At 30.2% G+C, this 21,248-nt stretch overlaps 1 protein-coding gene and 2 long non-coding RNA genes across 4 annotated transcripts in view; 2 read left to right on the top strand and 1 right to left on the bottom strand.

Moving 5' to 3' along the window:
* CLIP-190 (Cytoplasmic linker protein 190) overlaps positions 1-21,248 on the bottom strand; it is a 316,617-nt gene that overhangs the window by 75,954 nt on the left and 219,415 nt on the right. The gene's annotated exons all lie outside the window — the stretch shown is intronic.
* On the top strand, positions 1,859-2,325 carry LOC142223800 (uncharacterized). The gene is made up of 2 exons (XR_012718900.1): positions 1,859-1,998; positions 2,081-2,325. It is a non-coding gene; the product is annotated as an uncharacterized LOC142223800 (long non-coding RNA).
* On the top strand, positions 20,739-21,110 carry LOC142226059 (uncharacterized). Its single transcript, XR_012719591.1, has 2 exons — positions 20,739-20,852; positions 20,915-21,110. It is a non-coding gene; the product is annotated as an uncharacterized LOC142226059 (long non-coding RNA).

Below are 21,248 nucleotides of genomic sequence, written 5' to 3' on the forward strand. Positions count from 1 at the left end.
GCATATTTTCTACTGGAAGTCGAGTCTGAATTTGGAAAATAAAGGTTCGTTAACTCGTTTTTAAAGGACTTTGATAACATATGAAGAAAAAAAAAAACTGAAAAAACGAACAATTAAAATTTGCTTCCTAGAAGCAAGTACACAAAACCCAAATTTAAAAGAGAATTGTGTCTTAAAAGTATCCTTACTTGTATTATACCAAAATTTCTAAAGTAAAGGCAAAATCTTTGCACAGAAAAAAAAGTGTCTTGTAAATTTAAGGACCATTTTGACTTCCACATAGTTCAACAAATTTACTGTAATATAGTTCATTTTTCGTAACCACAACGAAAATTAACTTCGCTAAAGGAAAACTTATAAAAATTCAGTAAATGTTTTTTAGTTCACTAACTACGAAATGGGAAGGATTTTTCCTTAAATAAATTTCCAACACAGTAGTTAATGCATCGTTGATTCTATTATAAAAATACATGGGCAATATAAAAATCTTACTACGAAATGTGGACAATTTACTAAGAAAAAATTTTGTATGGAAAAAAATTTTTGTAGTAAAAATTAACTTAACGACATTACCGATTCGTACGATGACTACCTACAGATTATTTCCCTTTTTATTATATGTTGGAGTGTTTTTACTCACATTGAACATTTTAGTTAAAATAGAATAAAAATTAGTTAATATAATCCTTGACAGGTGTATATAATTTTTATAGATTCCTCATAGATTTGGTATATATTTTACCTTAACTTATAGATAGAATTCCAACTAATCAATAAACGTGCTACTGGAAAATGTGAGTGCATCATGCGAGGGAGTTTTTAGAGACATTTTGTGTATATCTCGTATGATTGTTTGTGTTTGTTATTGCGTCATTTATGCTGTTGTTGGTTGTTTTGATTCTAGAGACAATGGAATGTTCCTTGTGTATTGTTGGTATCTTTTGTGGTGAGCGTTGTTTTTTTGCAATAGCAAGATCAGAAAGGGATCGTGTGTGTGTGTGGAGTTGTTTTTCTTTACGGCACGTATGTATCCCTTATGACTATTTGTGTCTTTGAGTTTTATTGTTGCATTCAGTTATGTTGATGCATTTATGAAGTGCACACGTGGATTTAATTTTGCAAAATTGTACGTGCGGTATTGGTGTTTATTAATGAAAATACATTTATTTCGAAACATTTTAGAAACTGAGAAGTGAATGATGTGATGTTAGAGGAATCAAAAACGCTTTTCATTGATAAAAAACAAATAACAGATTAAGGAACTGTATATTTCTGTTAATATGTTAGTTTAAAATTAGTGCGGATTTTAAATTGATTTGCATAAAAAATATACAACATGAGTGGTAATAGGATGATTTATATTTATTCTACATCTGGATCACAGGTTGAGAAGCAACCATTTTTTTTGAATCTATATATTTGTTATGTTACAGCAATTCCTACAGGTGAGTACTAAGTTCGAGTTTAGCCGCTAAAATTAAAAATAAATCACTAAGCAAAGTATAAAATTATACGTCTTCGATACAAATTTAAATATAACTTGATGGAGAATAGCCCAAATCAAGTTTTTTATAAAGATTATTTTTTATAATGGATTATTAAAGAAAACTTATCATGGAAATTGCAATTTTAGCCGCTAAACTCGAACTTAATATCCACCTTAAATACTAAATGCTATACTGACAAGTGGAAATTATGTCTAATTTTATAATATTTTTTATTTCAAATATATTCTGAGAATAATTTCAATAACGTCCCATTTGTCCATGGATATGATTCCAATAATGTACCTACTGGATGGATTTTTCAATGTGGTAAGTTTTTCTATAAACGGTATTTTGTCCGTTTTTAATAAAACCAAAATTTCAATTTATTAAAAATTAGTTTTTTCACTTGCAGGTAGACAGGTCTCGTAATAGTAATTTTTTGAATATTCTTACTGTTTAATACTAATTAAGCTGATATCCTTATTGGCTCTAGGAAATACTCTTGAAAACCGTAAGTTAAAGATCAATATGAACGATAGAATTAATTAATTAATAATATTTTTCTTATATTTTGTATAACTTTGCAATTTCAGATGCTTATAAGCCAAATCCGCCCAACAAAAGTTAGCCAAAATCGATGAAATTGGACAATTCAATTGAATATAGCAACTTATGCCACATATATCTTTCATATGGATAGAAAACATGGAAATTTAAATTAATTAGTTTAGTCCTAATAACATAGAATATTACTCTTTTGAAGAAGCAATTACTAACTACCGACAAGTAAATGCGTCCAACGTACTAATAAAAATATTTCCTTTATTGTATATCAAAAGCCATAGTTTTGTGTAATATAATAATAATTCTTTGAACTAAAATACTGGTGGTTATAGAAAATTGACTTGTTTTGTACGAAAAATTTCTTAGTTGTATACAGGCTTGTTGTACCTTTGATTCCTCAATTTCTCTACTTTTTTGAAAATTATACCGACAAACAGTTTATTTCAAACTAATTTCTTAATACAGGTTTCCCAAAAAATTGTTAATTTTTCCGGATAGCAGGAATATTTTGAATGAGTTTAACTATATTCTTCCCACAGCATAGTAATAATGAACTAATATACGATGTAATACATGAACTAATTTATAAGAAAATCATGAACTTATCCAGATGAAAAAAATCTTTGGCGCCAAATCATGGTCATTCTTACTATGGGTTAGTTCATTTTTCATAAAAAATAGTAAACTTTTTTTTCGGTGTGGAACGGGGCATGCTTTTTTTCACTGTACTTAAAAACACGACCTGCAATTCTGTTAAAAATTTTTTTTTGTTTTGCATGCATTTTGGTATGATATGTATTTTGGAAAATAATGGTATGTAGATATTGTTTGGAGAATAAGTAACAATGTCAAACACAATATTTTTGGAAGTATTTTTCAAAATACTTATAGGAACTTATAGGCTGACTTCATAACCTGACTTCTAAAATGTATCCATGTTTCCCAAAATTTCAGTTTAATAAACATTTTATGCTTTGTGCTATGTTATTCAGCATTTACTTGAGCCTATCTCTTTAAGCGTGTATTATAACACGATCTAATAACCATCGATAGAATTGCTTGTTTCCTGAATAATCGAAAGCTTAATTTTGATAACTGTTTTAGCTGAGTTCTGGCTTACGAGTTCAGAAACGCAAATTGGGTATTAAATCCTTTATTAAAACTCCTTAAGGTTTGAATTTGGTATATATGTAAGATATACAAAGGATGAATATTTGTTTGTTTTACGAACCCGTTAGCTAGAAAATTTAGATTTTTTAGTGCTTGAATCATTTTCACCAAAATTGTTCCTTGAAATCTCAAAGTCGTAAAAATATTTTTTCAACTGCTATGAGATTTATAGAGATCCATGCAATCTATTTTTTATAATCATTTCGAATTTTGGCATTCCATAAAACATTTTTGGTCTAATACTGTTTAAACGGTTGAATAAACTTTGCAACCTTTAGCTACCGATGTCCACTATTGAGGACATAACTTAATCGACTTACACTGTATATATCGTACACTCAATTTTAAAGTTTTGTTTATGTCTTTTAGTTAAATAACACTTCCTCTCATACACCCAGAGAAGGAATATGATCACCTCAAACATGTTTTAAGAGCAAAATGTTATTTTTGGGTGGTGACCATGTAACATGGTTTTCGCAACCATGTTACATGGTCACCATACAAAAATAACATTTTGCTCTTAAAACATGTTTGAGGTGATCATATTCCTTCTCTGCGTGTACAGAAAAAAATCAACAACTGCATACTCTAAATAGGCCACCTAAATTGCTCAAGGACAATATCAGAAATGACAAAAAATGTGGATTTCACTTTTTCCATAGAAAAAAAACTTGACGAAACACATGTTCGTAAATTAATATTAGAAGGGCCCCCGTAACATACTCCAACAAAAATTTTAAATAAAGCATACAAGGATCGACGCTCAAACGCTCATAGAAAAAATCATGCACGGCGTTCTCATTTCAAAACGATTCGTTCATGAAAGTGGATCAACACACATGTGGTGTCAAACTGACAACAAGCGGTGTCAATCTGACAACGAGAAAATGACACCATGCGTTGTCAAAACAACAACTTTATAACTAAATTATACAATACTTTATAAACAAAATTATACAATACTTTATAAACAAAATTAAAAAAAAGGTATCTGCTAGCGTGACTCGAACCTGTGTTTTCTGCACCATACGCGTTAACAGTCACCTTAACACCGAGGGAGTTGCCATAAAAACATCTAACGATTATTTTAAGACTTTTCATGGCCCGTGGACGAAATTGTGAACATTCCGTTTTGTTCTTTCTATTAATTTCTATTAATTCTATTATTAACATTCGTTTTAGTTTACAGCAGAATTTTTAATAAAATGCAATTATATCAAGGCCAAAAGTTGTGTGAAAACTCGATTTTTTACATCAACTTCTAGCTGCTATTGTTGAAAATAAGAAAAAAAAAACAAAAACAACAGAAAAAGATCAGACTTTGTAAAAATAACACGCTGTTAGATGTGGGGGAGTCTTGCCATTTGATTTTGCTGTTTCGATAAAAACAACACTGCAATTATTTGTATATCGACTAAGGCGAAACTGGCTTTTGTTTTGCAATTTATTAGTAAATGCATGCAAATTATTCATACAATAGTGATGGTAGAGACTCCAATCAAAGCATTCGACCGACCGACTGACACCCTATGCAACTGGGTTCAAGATAGCAATTAATGAATAAAAATTACATTGATGAGTGTAATTTTGTGCAAACATGAAAGGAAATACTAAAACAGCAACTAAAATCTGTTGTTTTTCAGAGGAAACGTTTGAGCAATAAATAAAATTCCATTTTTTCACTTGTTCGTATATGGTTGTAGTTATTAACTAAAAATAATGCAACTTGGTTGTAGAGTTACCAACGTATTATCATTATTAGCATTATCATTATTATTATTAATATTAATATTAATATTAATATTAATATTAATATTAATATTAATATTAATATTAATATTAATATTAATATTAATATTAATATTAATATTAATATTAATATTAATATTAATATTAATATTAATATTAATATTAATATTAATATTAATATTAATATTAATATTAATATTAATATTAATATTAATATTAATATTAATATTAATATTAATATTAATATTAATATTAATATTAATATTAATATTAATATTAATATTAATATTAATATTAATATTAATATTAATATTAATATTAATATTAATATTAATATTAATATTAATATTAATATTAATATTAATATTAATATTAATATTAATATTAATATTAATATTAATATTAATATTAATATTAATATTAATATTAATATTAATATTAATATTAATATTAATATTAATATTAATATTAATATTAATATTAATATTAATATTAATATTAATATTAATATTAATATTAATATTAATATTAATATTAATATTAATATTAATATTAATATATATATTAATATTAATATATATATATATATATATATATATATATATATATATATATATATATATATATATATATATATATATATATATATATATATATATATATATATATATATATATATATATATATATATATATTAATATTAATATTAATATTATTATTATTATTATTATTATTATTATTATTATTATTATTATTATTATTATTATTATTATTATTATTATTATTATTATTATTATTATTATTATTATTATTATTATTATTATTATTATTATTATTCCCGCAGGGGCATACTCATCGAAGAGTATGACGGGCCTAACAACCCCGCGGTCCCCCAGGTTGCGCAGAGATCGAGGATGTGCTACAAAAAGGTACATATATCCCACGACGTCTCTGTGACATGGCGAATGAATGCCGCCATCTAACTATGCATTCCACCATAGGGGCGCTCTATAGATAGACGCGAAGAAGGGGAGTGATGCCCCCGTGGATCCCCAATCAACCGTGGAATTTCTGACACAGCATAGGAAGAGTGGTATCACACCACACTCGCTGAGCTCATCTTGAGAGCTATGGAGATAAATCTTATAGACCTTGGCACGAATAAAGGACTACGATTTGTATAATGGATTTGGATTAGATGCAATTGGCTGACGACTGTGGCATTCTGTTACCTCAGTAACTGGGAGTGACATCCCAGTGAAATGGCTTTCAGGCTAATGCCACAGTTGCCTCCGTCCCGTTCAACCCTTGGCAGGGCTCGAGGAACGCTCTGTGCCTCGTAACCATTAAGTTGGCAATGTAGGTTCTGTTGATTTGATATCCAGCCAGATTAATGCCTGACCTGGCTCTGAACATAAGCACTCATAAGGTCTTGTGTCAACCCTCGCGAGGACCTCACTGCCTGCAAAGGGACCCTCGGGGTCAATAAAGGGCGACTACATTATCGGACACAGATAACGGCTTTGAGATGGGACCCAACCGAACAAATGGCAACACCAACAACTACAGCAGCAGAAAGGGAGACTGAGATGATTTTCAGAAGCAGCTCAAAGACTCCCCGTTCGCCGGTGAACACACCGCGAACCTACGTGCTAGGCACGGTAGCAGAAGATGAGATGACAACACCTTGTACCAAAGCACCAGACTTAGGGTCCAAGTTAAGTTCATTAGTCAGCTCACCGCGACAGGAATTTATCCTGAAGATGAGGAGCTCCGAGGAAGAAGCATTAGAAAGTTGCAAGAAAGCTCTCCGAAAGATGCGACAAGCTATCAATAAGCAGAAGAACATAAATATGGACGTGAAAAATGGAGTATCTGAGATCGAGGAGCTCTTAGATATAATCTGCAATTACCGAATGAGCTGGCAGAATGCAGAAAAGGAAAGAGAGGCCAACAGGACAAGAACGGCAGCGGCTTTAAGAGACGTACCCACACCCTCTACGGCACAAAAAAAGAGGAGTGCATCAAGCCCGGCTGAAACAAACCCTGGAAAGAAGCCAAAAGAGAAGGAAAATGAGAAGAGTTCTCCAAGAGAATTAGATCGACCTAGTTCTGGAAAATCTAGTAAAGTTAAAGCAGCGGAAAGAAAGGAAAAGCGAAAGAAGAAACCGAGAGAGCCAAAGAAACGGCCAGAAGCAGTCATTATTAAACCCAAGGAGGGCTTTAGCTACTCGGATGTGCTAAAGAACCTTAGGCAAAATGTGAAACCTGAGGAAACAGATGTAGCCATCCGCTCAATCAGCAAGACAAAGTCAGGAGCCATTCTTTTAGTGATGGAGAAAGGCGGAGAAAGGGACAAGTTCTACGATGTAATAAGGGGAACCCTGAAGGAAGCTGCGACAGTGGAAGATCGTAAGCCAAAGGCCACCTTAGAGATACAAGACATCGACGCCCTATCTACTAAGGAAGAAGTACAATTTGCTGTACATAAGGCCACAGAAGTAAAAACAGAAGACATTGAGGTACGTTTAACTGAACTAAACAATCGCGAACAAAGGAGAGCCTTTGTAGTGTTACCTTCAGATGGAGCAGACAAGATATTGCAGACGGAGAGAATTAAAATTGGAATGACAAACTGCAGAGTTAGACTTCGCAAAGAGATCATACGATGCTATAAATGTTTCGGTGCCGGACATAGGCGATACGAATGTAAAGGCCCTGATAGGAAGAGTTTGGGATTGTGCATACGCTGTGGAGAAGCAGGGCATAAGCTAAAGGAGTGCAACAATAACCCGAAGTGCTGTGTTTGCGTGCAAGCTGGTAAGAGCCAAGTGGATCATCTACCAGGCTCAAGACGATGCCCCTCACAGCAAACGCGATGAATATTCTCCAACTAAATATGCACAGAGGAAAGGTGGCAAATGCCCTGCTGTCACAAATAGCAATAGAGCAGAAATCATCCATTTTAATTATCAGTGAGCAATACTCGAAAAGAGCAGATGGAAAATGGTTTGAAGATCTAACTAAAACTGCAGCAATTTGGATCCCAAATGGCAGCCCCGTAAGACCACTAGACAGCGGAAAAGGAAATGGCTTTGTTTGGATACGTGTAGACAGCTGTTTCATAATGAGCTGCTACTTAACGCCTAGTGACGATATGGATGAGTTTAAAACTAAAATAGAGACAATAGAAGATGAAGTGAGAAGAATTGGTAACAAGTTTATAGTAGCAGGCGACTTCAATTCCCGAGCTATCGAATGGGGATCTGATGTAACAAACACAAGGGGCAGGTGCATTCTGGACATGGCGGCTAGAACTGGTCTGGTCGTCGCGAATATCGGTAATACACCCACATTTAGCAGACCAGGCTGCGAAGGTACTATTCCAGACATTACACTGGTCTCGGAGACTCTCGCTCATAAGATTGTGAATTGGACAGTACTCGATATATACACGGGAAGCGACCACGAGTACATATCATACACTCTCAAATCGCATAGAGAAATTGAGAAGCGAAGAAGTAAAGGCTCCCGTAAATGGAATACAAATAAATTAGATACAAACATATTGCTCTCAGAAATAGACCGAGAAGAACCCCAATTAGCAGGAAATGCTAGAGCAGACGCAGGCGCCATAATGAAAGTCATTACTAGAGCTTGTAGTAAAGCAATGCCATCGATAAAGGCAGGTAACGGGAGACAAGCTGCATATTGGTGGAATGAGAACATCGCCCAACTCAGAAAAACGTGTCTTAAGCAGAGAAGAATATACACCAGAGCAAAGAGGCGAGGCGAGGCAGTAGCGGAAAGAGAAAGGTTCAAAGATGCACAAAAAGATCTTCGGAATGCTATCGACAAAAGTAAGAGGGATAAGTGGGAGAATCTAAGAAACGACATAAACAAAGACCCCTGGGGCCTAGGGTATAAAGTCGTAATGCAGAAGCTTGGATCAAGAAGCCCGGTGGGAGAGATGAACGAGGAAGTAATGGACGATATTGTTAATGCTCTCTTCCCAAGTCATCCGCTGAGACCACCTGATACTGACGACGACGTGGACATATTGTCTATTCCCCTTTTCACTGAAGAAGAACTGAATTTCGCAACAGCAAAGCTAAAGCCGAATAAAGCTCCAGGGCCCGATGGAATACCAGTTGAAGTACTGAAGATAATAGCGGAGAAACGACCAAAAGTACTCCTGGATATGTACAACACGTGTCTACAGGAGGGAACTTTCCCAGATTCCTGGAAAGAACAGAAGCTGGTCCTAATAAGCAAAGGGAAAGGAGACCCATCCGCTCCTTCATCTTACAGACCTCTGTGCATGCTGAATACAGCTGGGAAACTTTTAGAGAGGTTATTAAAACCTAGAATCCAAGAAGCTATAGCGGTACAAGGAGGACTATCTGATAGACAACATGGCTTCCGACCGGGGAAGTCCACGATTGGCGCTCTCAAGGATGTTGTGGATGTAGTTATGGCGTCACGAGAACGAAACCACCATAGCAGACCCATTGTTCTCTTAGCCACCCTAGACGTGAAAAACGCTTTTAACAGCCTGAGATGGTCGAAGGTTTTGCAAGCTCTGGAAGAAAATTTTAACGTGCCGAATTACCTTATGAGGATGGTGAGATCATACCTTCGAGATAGAACTCTAATATACGATACTGCCCAAGGTGTTAAACGGACAGCAGTGACATCAGGCGCCGCACAGGGATCAATCCTCGGACCTGACCTCTGGAACATCAGCTACGATGGTATTCTAAAAATGGACATGCCTGAAAGCACTTTCCTGGTTGGATACGCTGACGATATTGCAGCTGTAATACAAACAAGAACCATGGAAGACGCACAAAGACGATTGAACCAGGTCATGATTAGGACAACAACCTGGCTAAAGTCACATGGGTTGGAGTTGGCCACCCACAAAACAGAGCTACTTCTTTTAACTGGGCGTCGAATACCAACAAATGTCGACATGAGAGTAGATGATATAGTCATTCCCACAAAACCAGCAGTTAACTACCTAGGACTAAGATTGGATACAAAACTCACCTTTTCATACCAACTAAAACACTCCACGGAAAAGGCAGCCAAAGTAACGACAAATCTAAGCAGATTGATGGCAAACATTGGAGGTCCTCTGCCGAAAAAGAGGAAGTTATTAATGGAGGCATGCAATAGCATTCTCCTCTACGGATGCGAAGTTTGGGGTATGTCACTCCAGGCACGACAAAGAGCCAATAAACATCTCTCAGTTCAGCGTACGGCAGCATTAAGAGTAGCTTCTGCGTATCGCACTGTGTCGGCTCCGGCCATACAGATTATATCTGGAATGATCCCGATAGATCTCCAAGTGGAGGAACGCATGCAAATATATGCCCAAAAACAAAGGGCAGAAACCGATCGAACTCAAGAAAATTTGATCAAAATGGGGACGATGCGAAAATGGCAAAATAGGTGGGATACCGAAAACCGCGGAAGATGGACTGCAAAAGTAATCCCTGATGTACAGACATGGTACACACGTAAACACGGTGATGTAAACTATTATCTGACACAGATGCTCTCGGGTCACGGTTATTTCAGGAGATATCTGCACAAGATGAAAAAATGCAACTCTCCAAATTGCATATATGAAGAAGAAGAATACGTCGATGATGTGGAACATACGTTCTTCCACTGTAAACGCTGGAGAATAGAACGCGATGCGGTTAATCGACAAGTGGGTCAAATCTCACCCGAAACTATAGTGCACAAAATGATCTCTGATGAGCAGTATTGGCTGACTATAGCTCGCTACTGTGAAGATGTATTGAGGAAAAAGAAAATTGACTTGGATTCATAATCAAAAAACGAAGAAAAAAAAAAAAGAAGGTGTTTTGACAAGATGGCGATGACGAAATGGTCCCTAGAGGGAGCCACCTCGAAGTAATGCGGAACGCGGTTCCGAGGTGGACATTACTCCCAAGACGAGGATGGGTTTTAGTCGGTATACTCAATTATGAGGGAGCCCGACATATCCGCAAGGAATGCACGAATGCATTTCCCATCCGATTAAAAAAAAAAAAAAAAAAAAAAAATTATTATTATTATTATTATTATTATTATTATTATTATTATTATTATTATTATTATTATTATTATTATTATTATTATTATTATTATTATTATTATTATTATTATTATTATTATTATTATTATTATTATTATTATTATTATTATTATTATTATTATTATTATTATTATTATTATTATTATTATTATTATTATTATTATTATTATTATTATTATTATTATTATTATTATTATTATTATTATTATTATTATTATTATTATTATTATTATTATTATTATTATTATTATTATTATTATTATTATTATTATTATTATTATTATTATTATTATTATTATTATTATTATTATTATTATTATTATTATTATTATTATTATTATTATTATTATTATTATTATTATTATTATTATTATTATTATTATTATTATTATTATTATTATTATTATTATTATTATTATTATTATTATTATTATTATTATTATTATTATTATTATTATTATTATTATTATTATTATTATTATTATTATTATTATTATTATTATTATTATTATTATTATTATTATTATTATTATTATTATTATTATTATTATTATTATTATTATTATTATTATTATTATTATTATTATTATTATTATTATTATTATTATTATTATTATTATTATTATTATTATTATTATTATTATTATTATTATTATTATTATTATTATTATTATTATTATTATTATTATTATTATTATTATTATTATTATTATTATTATTATTATTATTATTATTATTATTATTATTATTATTATTATTATTATTATTATTATTATTATTATTATTATTATTATTATTATTATTATTATTATTATTATTATTATTATTATTATTATTATTATTATTATTATTATTATTATTATTATTATTATTATTATTATTATTATTATTATTATTATTATTATTATTATTATTATTATTATTATTATTATTATTATTATTATTATTATTATTATTATTATTATTATTATTATTATTATTATTATTATTATTATTATTATTATTATTATTATTATTATTATTATTATTATTATTATTATTATTATTATTATTATTATTATTATTATTATTATTATTATTATTATTATTATTATTATTATTATTATTATTATTATTATTATTATTATTATTATTATTATTATTATTATTATTATTATTATTATTATTATTATTATTATTATTATTATTATTATTATTATTATTATTATTATTATTATTATTATTATTATTATTATTATTATTATTATTATTATTATTATTATTATTATTATTATTATTATTATTATTATTATTATTATTATTATTATTATTATTATTATTATTATTATTATTATTATTATTATTATTATTATTATTATTATTATTATTATTATTATTATTATTATTATTATTATTATTATTATTATTATTATTATTATTATTATTATTATTATTATTATTATTATTATTATTATTATTATTATTATTATTATTATTATTATTATTATTATTATTATTATTATTATTATTATTATTATTATTATTATTATTATTATTATTATTATTATTATTATTATTATTATTATTATTATTATTATTATTATTATTATTATTATTATTATTATTATTATTATTATTATTATTATTATTATTATTATTATTATTATTATTATTATTATTATTATTATTATTATTATTATTATTATTATTATTATTATTATTATTATTATTATTATTATTATTATTATTATTATTATTATTATTATTATTATTATTATTATTATTATTATTATTATTATTATTATTATTATTATTATTATTATTATTATTATTATTATTATTATTATTATTATTATTATTATTATTATTATTATTATTATTATTATTATTATTATTATTATTATTATTATTATTATTATTATTATTATTATTATTATTATTATTATTATTATTATTATTATTATTATTATTATTATTATTATTATTATTATTATTATTATTATTATTATTATTATTATTATTATTATTATTATTATTATTATTATTATTATTATTATTATTATTATTATTATTATTATTATTATTATTATTATTATTATTATTATTATTATTATTATTATTATTATTATTATTATTATTATTATTATTATTATTATTATTATTATTATTATTATTATTATTATTATTATTATTATTATTATTATTATTATTATTATTATTATTATTATTATTATTATTATTATTATTATTATTATTATTATTATTATTATTATTATTATTATTATTATTATTATTATTATTATTATTATTATTATTATTATTATTATTATTATTATTATTATTATTATTATTATTATTATTATTATTATTATTATTATTATTATTATTATTATTATTATTATTATTATTATTATTATTATTATTATTATTATTATTATTATTATTATTATTATTATTATTATTATTAGTATTATCAGCATACACGTGATCAATTGTTTGACAATTCCTCTGAAGACCCTATCTGTTTGATGAATAAATAATTGATTAATTTGTTTACCATCCCTCTGAAGTCGAACCCCATCAGGATCCCAGGAATTCCCTATATTTTGTCTTATGTTTGTTTCCACTTTCTAGAAAATTTTTCATCACAATAGTTTATATGAAATATCAATAGGTCGGTATCAAGTTCGAGTTTATCCGCAAAAATCGCAATTTTTTCATGATTACGTTTCCTTAATAATCCATTTCAAAGAATATAAACTTGGTGAAAAGTTGTTTTGGGCTATTACCTATCAAGTTATAATAAAGTTTGCATCGGAGAGGTATAATGTTATACCTTTTTCAGTGATTTATTTTTATTATTTTAGCGGTTAAACTCGATCTTAGTACCACCTAATACCACAAAAAATATTTTTAGTACCATTGGATTAATTTAGATCTAGTAGAAAGAATTTTATAAAATAATGTAATTGTTTTGTTGCGTTGCACTATGATAACGAGAGGTAACAAGAGTAAAGCAGCGCAATTTTCGTAAAATTAAAACCTGTTTTTTAGATAAATATTTTTATAAAAAACAAGTAAGGAAAGTCTAAAGTCGGGCGGGGCCGACTATATTATACCCTGCACCACATTGTAGATCTAAATTTTCGATACCATATCACAGCCGTCAAATGTGTTGGGGGCTATATATAAAGGTTTGTCCCACATACATACATTTAAATATCACTCGATCTGGACAGAATTTGATAGACTTCTACAAAATCTATAGACTCAAAATTTAAGTCGGCTAATGCACTAGGGTGGAACACAATATTAGTAAAAAATATGTGAAACATTTAAATCTGGAGCAATTTTAAGGAAACTTCGCAAAAGTTTATTTATGATTTATCGCTCGATATATATGTATTAGAAGTTTAGGAAAATTAGAGTCATCTTTACAACTTTTCGACTAAGCAGTGGCGATTTTACAAGGAAAATGTTGGTATTTTGACCATTTTTGTCGAAATCAGAAAAACATATATATGGGAGCTATATCTAAATCTGAACCGATTTCAACCAAATTTGGCACGCATAGCAACAATCCTAATTCTACTCTCTGTGCAAAATTTCAACTAAATCGGAGTTAAAAATTGGCCTCTGTGGTCATATGAGTGTAAATCGGGCGAAAGCTATATATGGGAGATATATCTAAATTTGAACCGATTTCAACCAAATTTGGCACGCATAGCTACAATGCTAATTGTACTCCCTGTGCAAAATTTCAACTAAATCGGAGTTAAAAATTGGCCTCTGTGGTCATATGAGTGCAAATCGGTCGAAAGCTATATATAGGAGATATATCCAAATCTGAACCGATTTCAACCAAATTTGGCACGCATAGTTACAATGCTAATTCTACTCCCTATGCAAAATTTCAACTAAATCGGAGCAAAAAATTGGCCTCTGTGGGCAAATGAGTGTAAATCTGGCGAAAACTATATATGGGAGCTATATCTAAATCTGAACCGATTTGGCTGATATTTTGCAAGTTTTTCGAGACTCATAAAATATTCGGATGTACGGAATTTGAGGAAGATCGGTTGATATACACGCCAATTATGACCAGATCGGTGAAAAATATATATGGCAGCTATATCTAAATCTGAACCGATTTTTTCCAAAATCAATAGGGATCGTCTTTGAGCCGAAACAGGAGCCTATATCAAATTTTAGGACAATCGGACTAAAACTGCGAGCTGAACTTTGCACACAAAAATACAGCAACAGACAGACAGACAGACAGACAGACGGACATCGCTAAATCGACTCAGAATTTAATTCTAAGCCGATCCGTATACTAAAAGGTTGGTCTATGATTACTCCTTCTTGGCGTTACATACAAATGCACAAACTTATTATACCCTGTACCACAGTAGTGGTGAAGGGTATAAATATGTGAAACATTTAAATCTGGAGCAATTTTAAGGAAACTTCGCAAAAGTTTATTTATGATTTATCGCTCGATATATATGTATATATGTATTAGAAGTTTAGGAAAATTAGAGTCATCTTTACAACTTTTCGACTAAGCAGTGGCGATTTTACAAGGAAAATGTTGGTATTTTGACCATTTTTGTCGAAATCAGAAAAACATATATATGGGAGCTATATCTAAATCTGAACCGATTTCAACCAAATTTGGCACGCATAGCAACAATACTAATTCTACTCTCTGTGCAAAATTTCAACTAAATCGGAGTTAAAAATTGGCCTCTGTGGTCATATGAGTGTAAATCGGGCGAAAGCTATATATGGGAGATAATCTAAATTTGAACCGATTTCAACCAAATTTGGCACGCATAGCTACAATGCTAATTCTACTCCCTAGCTAAATGTGTGTATTTCGTAGTTATTTTGATGGTTTTTGTGTGTTCTTTTTTGTGAAATTTTGAAGAGTTTTATCTTTTTTCGTGGAGTAAAACTAAAAATGTCATGGAAAATTTTTACATGTGATTATTTGTGGAAATCTCCAGGTTTATGCCATGACAAAACTGTCTGCATTTGACTTCGAATGAATGAATGATATTTTTTCAGAAACACTCAGGTTTCAAATTTTTTAAATCTTCGAGTTTTTGTGTGCAAATAAAAGAAATGATTCGAATTATATTATAGAAATTATATATTGAAGTCTGACGGTTTGAGATATGAATAAGTCGTTTGCATGTGTAGTCTTGGCAGCAACAAAAAAAAAGTTTTGGGTCTTCATGAAAACCATTCCTCGCACGAAAGAGAGAAGAGCATTTTCTCGCAAGGACCTATTAGCATCTTGTACTGGTATTAGTATTGGTTTTTAAAACATTTACAGCCAATCTTAATTGCTTTCTCCTCGGAATTTGAAAATGGTACCCAAAAGTCTCGTCATCATTGCATTAAAAGTAGTGAAATATTTTTCACAAAATATGAATGGTCCCCGATGTCTGCCACAATATACAAAATATTAGTATATTTATCTCAAAGAAACAAGGTTTCAGTAGTAACTGTAGACAAAAAAGCAAAAAAACGTTTGGAAAACGTGTACCGAAAACGTTTTTCTTTTGTTAGAGTTTTTTGAATTGCTTCGAAAATTTTAAACTTTTATCACTAAAAAAATCGTTTGTTACAAAAGTTGTATTTTTTCAATAAAAAAAAAGTTATTTTTGAAACAACAACACAGTCCATTTCGTTTATATCCAACACTGTTCTTTTCCGATTTTAGGTCTTTAATAAGACACATTTTACAGTTCAAAATTTAATATACTACAATGTAATGTTGAACATTTTTTCGGAATCTTCCGAACATATCTGGAATATATGTAAAAAAAAAATAAAAAAAAAATGGTCGAAGCAGGGATCGAACTCACGACCCTTGGCATGCAAGTCGGACTCGCAACCACTGCTCCACGGTGCCAAACTAAATGTTTGTTTCTGTTAAATAAATTTTGTTTATTCGGTTCGTGGGCGCCGCAAGCTATGCTATATAAATATAATTTATATGGATATTTATCTATTGATGACCATAACAGGTAAAGGGTGGTTAAATTGTAAGGGCCGATGTTGAATGTGAACCACACCTAAACGCCAAGTTTTTTTTCCGAATTTTATTTGACATTTCTCTATTTCAGACATACTCAATTTGAACCATGGAGAGATACACAATCCAACAACGTGTTAAAGTTATCCAGACTTGTTATGAAAATGGGCGTTCAAATCAAAATGCATATCGTGCACCTTCATCTTAAGTGATGAGGCACATTTTCACCTCAGTGGATTCGTCAATAAACAGAATTGCCGCATTTGGGCGAGTTACTGTGAATGGTGTTCGCTATCGTGAGATGATAACGAACTTTTTATGGCCCGAATCGGAAGATATGGATATGGACGATATGTGGTCTCAGCAGGACGGTGCCACTTGCCACACAGCTAACGAAACAATGGCTCTTTTGCGCAACAAGTTCAATGGCCGTGTTATCTCACGTAACGGCGATGTCAATTGGCCGCCAAGATCATGTGATTTGACACCGTTGGGCTTTTTTCTTTGGGGTTATTTGAAAGAAAAGGTGTACGTCGATAAGCCAGCAACAATTCAATAGCTAAAGGATGAGATAATTCTGCACATTAACGGCATAGAACCTCTATTATGCCTCAGCGTCATCGAAAATGTGGACCATCGGATGAAGGTGTGCCACCGAGGTCGCGGCGCCCATTTGGCCGATATTTTGTTCCATACATAATTGAGTAATACCAATATATCATAATAAAATAAAATTACAATAATTTCCTAAATAACATAGTTTGTGTTTCATTCAAAATCAACATCGGCCCTTGAAATTTTAACCACCCTTTACATAGCTCAGTGGTTAGTGTGTTGGCTTACAAAGTGCATGGTCCACGGTTCGATTCTCCGTCCAGGCGAAAGGTAAAAAAAATTTAAAAACTTATAAAATCGTATAATTTTTTCTACATTGTTGGTATTACAGGAAAAGATGTTAAGAACTAAAAAACCTCGTGGATGTGAGAAAGATGTGAGGGAAAATGCAATTAGCAAAAAAACAACGATTTTTTTTTGAGTTTGTCTTAATGAAATTGTTTTTACATCCTGGAAAAGAATAAACGTTTATCACAAAAAGTATATACTTTTCTTCCAAATACACTTCTTTATAGCGAAAAGCAAATGAGAAACGAACTTTGTTTGTCTAAAATTTCGTTTGGGAGGAAAGAATTATTCAATTTACTCAGAAAGTCACTAAACGTTGGATTACAAAAAAAAAAAAAAAAAAAAAAAAAACAAAAAAAAAAACAAATAAAATTTCAATTTTTTTAAGGAGTAGTCGTATGAACTTTTGCTACATTTCTTACCTTGATTGTTTAGTAAAATTTTCAATAGTTAATGAACTGTAGTCAGAAAACCGAAAAAATCAATGAAAAAATTGTAATTTTTTGACATTTTTGGGGTTTTGACCATGAAGATTAAATTTCCCGACATAATATATTCAGCATTTGTGTTTGTCTAGTCAAGATCTGTACCTTTGCTGAGGGATGCAAAAACAAATAACACCGTTTTTTTTGAAGTATTTATGATCATTACTTTAAAATGGTTTTAAATTTCTTTCGAAATTGTACTATAATATTTTTCAGTTGGATGTTGTTATCGACCCAATAATACAATAAGTTTGCCTGACGTCCTTTTATACGACCAGATTTCGGCTCCTTGTTTCTCGAAACACGACTTTATATTCCTGTCTTATAAACTTGAACTTCAAAAGGATCAGATCGAATACACGTACCTTGATTTTCGTAATTTGAATTATATTGAACCGCAGGATATGTTTGGACAAATAAATTGGCTTGACATGTACGAACTCATCTCTGTTGGCCAGCAATTTAATTTTTTGCGGAATGCTATATGTGAACTTTATAACGCGACTGTGCCTATTAAGAGGACCAAAGTGAAATCAAGTACTAGACCATGGCTTAACGACACAATTCAGACTGCTATTAGGGAACGGGATATTGCATACTCTCGATGGAAACGCTTTAGATTACCACAACTTCTAGAGGAGTATCGATCGGCGAGAATAGCGAACAGATATATCACTGCGGCGAAAACCAAATATTACGCTATTCGTTTCAATTCTGCTGTAGATTCCAGGGACAAGTGGAAGATCATACATGATATAGGTGTTGGGAAGTCTAGGTCATCGGGCAGTTATCAAGGTGATCCAAATGACTTGAACGAGATGTTTTCTAATATCTCAATCAGTGTGAGTGCACTGATCGAAGTTTCAGAATCAATTAGGAGAAATATTGATGAGCACCATGTCAGTTTTCTTGTCCTCTTAGATCACTCAAAGGCTTTCGATACTGTTGATCACACAATGTTATGTCTGAAACTTCAAAGATTTTTCAATTTCTCACCTACTGCTACCTCTCTTATTTTTCTTTTTCATTGCCATTACCACAGGGTTCTATAATTGGACCTCTATTATTTTGCATGTACGCCAATGACCTGCCTCTTGAAATAGTCCATAGTCAGATACTTATGTATGCAGATGACATACAAATTTTTTTAAGTAGTCCGGTAGGTGATGCTAGTGAGTGTTTGGGGAAACTTAACCACGACCTTGATCGTGTGTTTCGATGGGCAAGGCCCAATGGTCTGCTACTAAATCCACCATAGTCTAAATGTTTGATTATACACAAGAATAGAAGGTTCTCTTTGTCGAATGCTGATATTATGATAGATGGTCAGAAAATCGATGTAGTCACTAGTGCTAAGAATTTAGGAGTGGTATTCAATCCCAGTAAAAACTTACATTACCCGGTAATATTGTAAGTAAGTCTCTTTGATAGTTAATAAACACTTATTAATTGGCATTGCTCCGGATTACATTTACATACACATGTCCTACGAGGAAAGTACTTCTCCCCAGGCATACCTTTGGTCATGAAATAAGTAGTGCTTTTAAGGCATACACCCAGAAAAAAGTGCCTTCGAAACTAAAGGAAAAAATTTTCATCAATATAGTTTATCCATTTTATTTCCATTAAGGTAGATTTTTGTGAAAAATAATAAAATTTACTCGTTTCTGTAAAAAAATCCTAAACTGTAAGCAGTTAGGAATAGTTCATTAACTAGAATAAGGCATGGAATTTTACTCATACTATTTTCTTCGCTGGGTATAAGAATTTACTACTGAAAAAGAAAATTTTATTCACCGATAAGAAAGCATTCGTAAAAATAAACAAAAACCGAACTAAAACCAAGTTTCCTCAAAATTAGTAAAATTTCTTATAAAATGATAATTGCGACTTCCTTTATAATAGAAAGTTTTTCATACATACGAACAACACTTGGCATAGAAAAATATTTTAGTTCATTCGTACTAAGAAGTATGAAATCCTTTCAAAACTTAAGGAAACACACTTGTTAGAATATAGGAAATTTTCCTAAATTTCTATTGTCTACCTGTAATCGATACCTGTCATCGTAATCGATGTGTTTGCGCGTGGGTGTAATCGATATATTTGCGCGTCGGTTGTTTTTTTAGTTGGAATCGCGTTGTTTCGGAGAGATTGTTAAAAAATAATATGGTAAAATAATATAATAAATAACAAATAAAATATATAAAATATTTGTTATTTTAAATTAGTGAGAAAAATTTTCGTTTTTTTAAATAAATCTATCAATGTTCGTGATAGTGTATAAAGAAAGAAAACACCAGCAGAATAACAACCCTTTCATTTGTCTTCATTTTGGAATCTTCAATTATCAGGTAATATTCAGTGACGCTAACCTTTTGCAACAAAAATGTTTTATGATTTTTTATATTTGTAGGTATTGAAATTGTAAAAGGAGGACAAAATCATTAGGCAGCAACTTATTAAAAGTGAAAAGTACAAGAAGAAGAAAAAGTGCGTTTTACAGTTGATAATATCACACGGAAATTGGAAATAGTGGAATAATAAACTAGTATTTCAAAGAGATTCGATGCTGTTGATTCTTAATAAATATATTCAATATATTAATAAAACATGTCTTTTATTGAAGATAAAATTGCTTATAGAAATAAATAAAATTGTATTTAAAAACGAAGGTAAGCAGTTCTAATTATGAAGTAAAAGTTTTACCACAAATGTGTAAGATTTGTCGAAATGAATGAAAAAATTTC

The sequence above is a fragment of the Haematobia irritans genome, chromosome 2 (genome assembly GCF_050003625.1).
Source record: "Haematobia irritans isolate KBUSLIRL chromosome 2, ASM5000362v1, whole genome shotgun sequence".
Lineage (NCBI taxonomy): Eukaryota > Metazoa > Arthropoda > Insecta > Diptera > Muscidae > Haematobia > Haematobia irritans.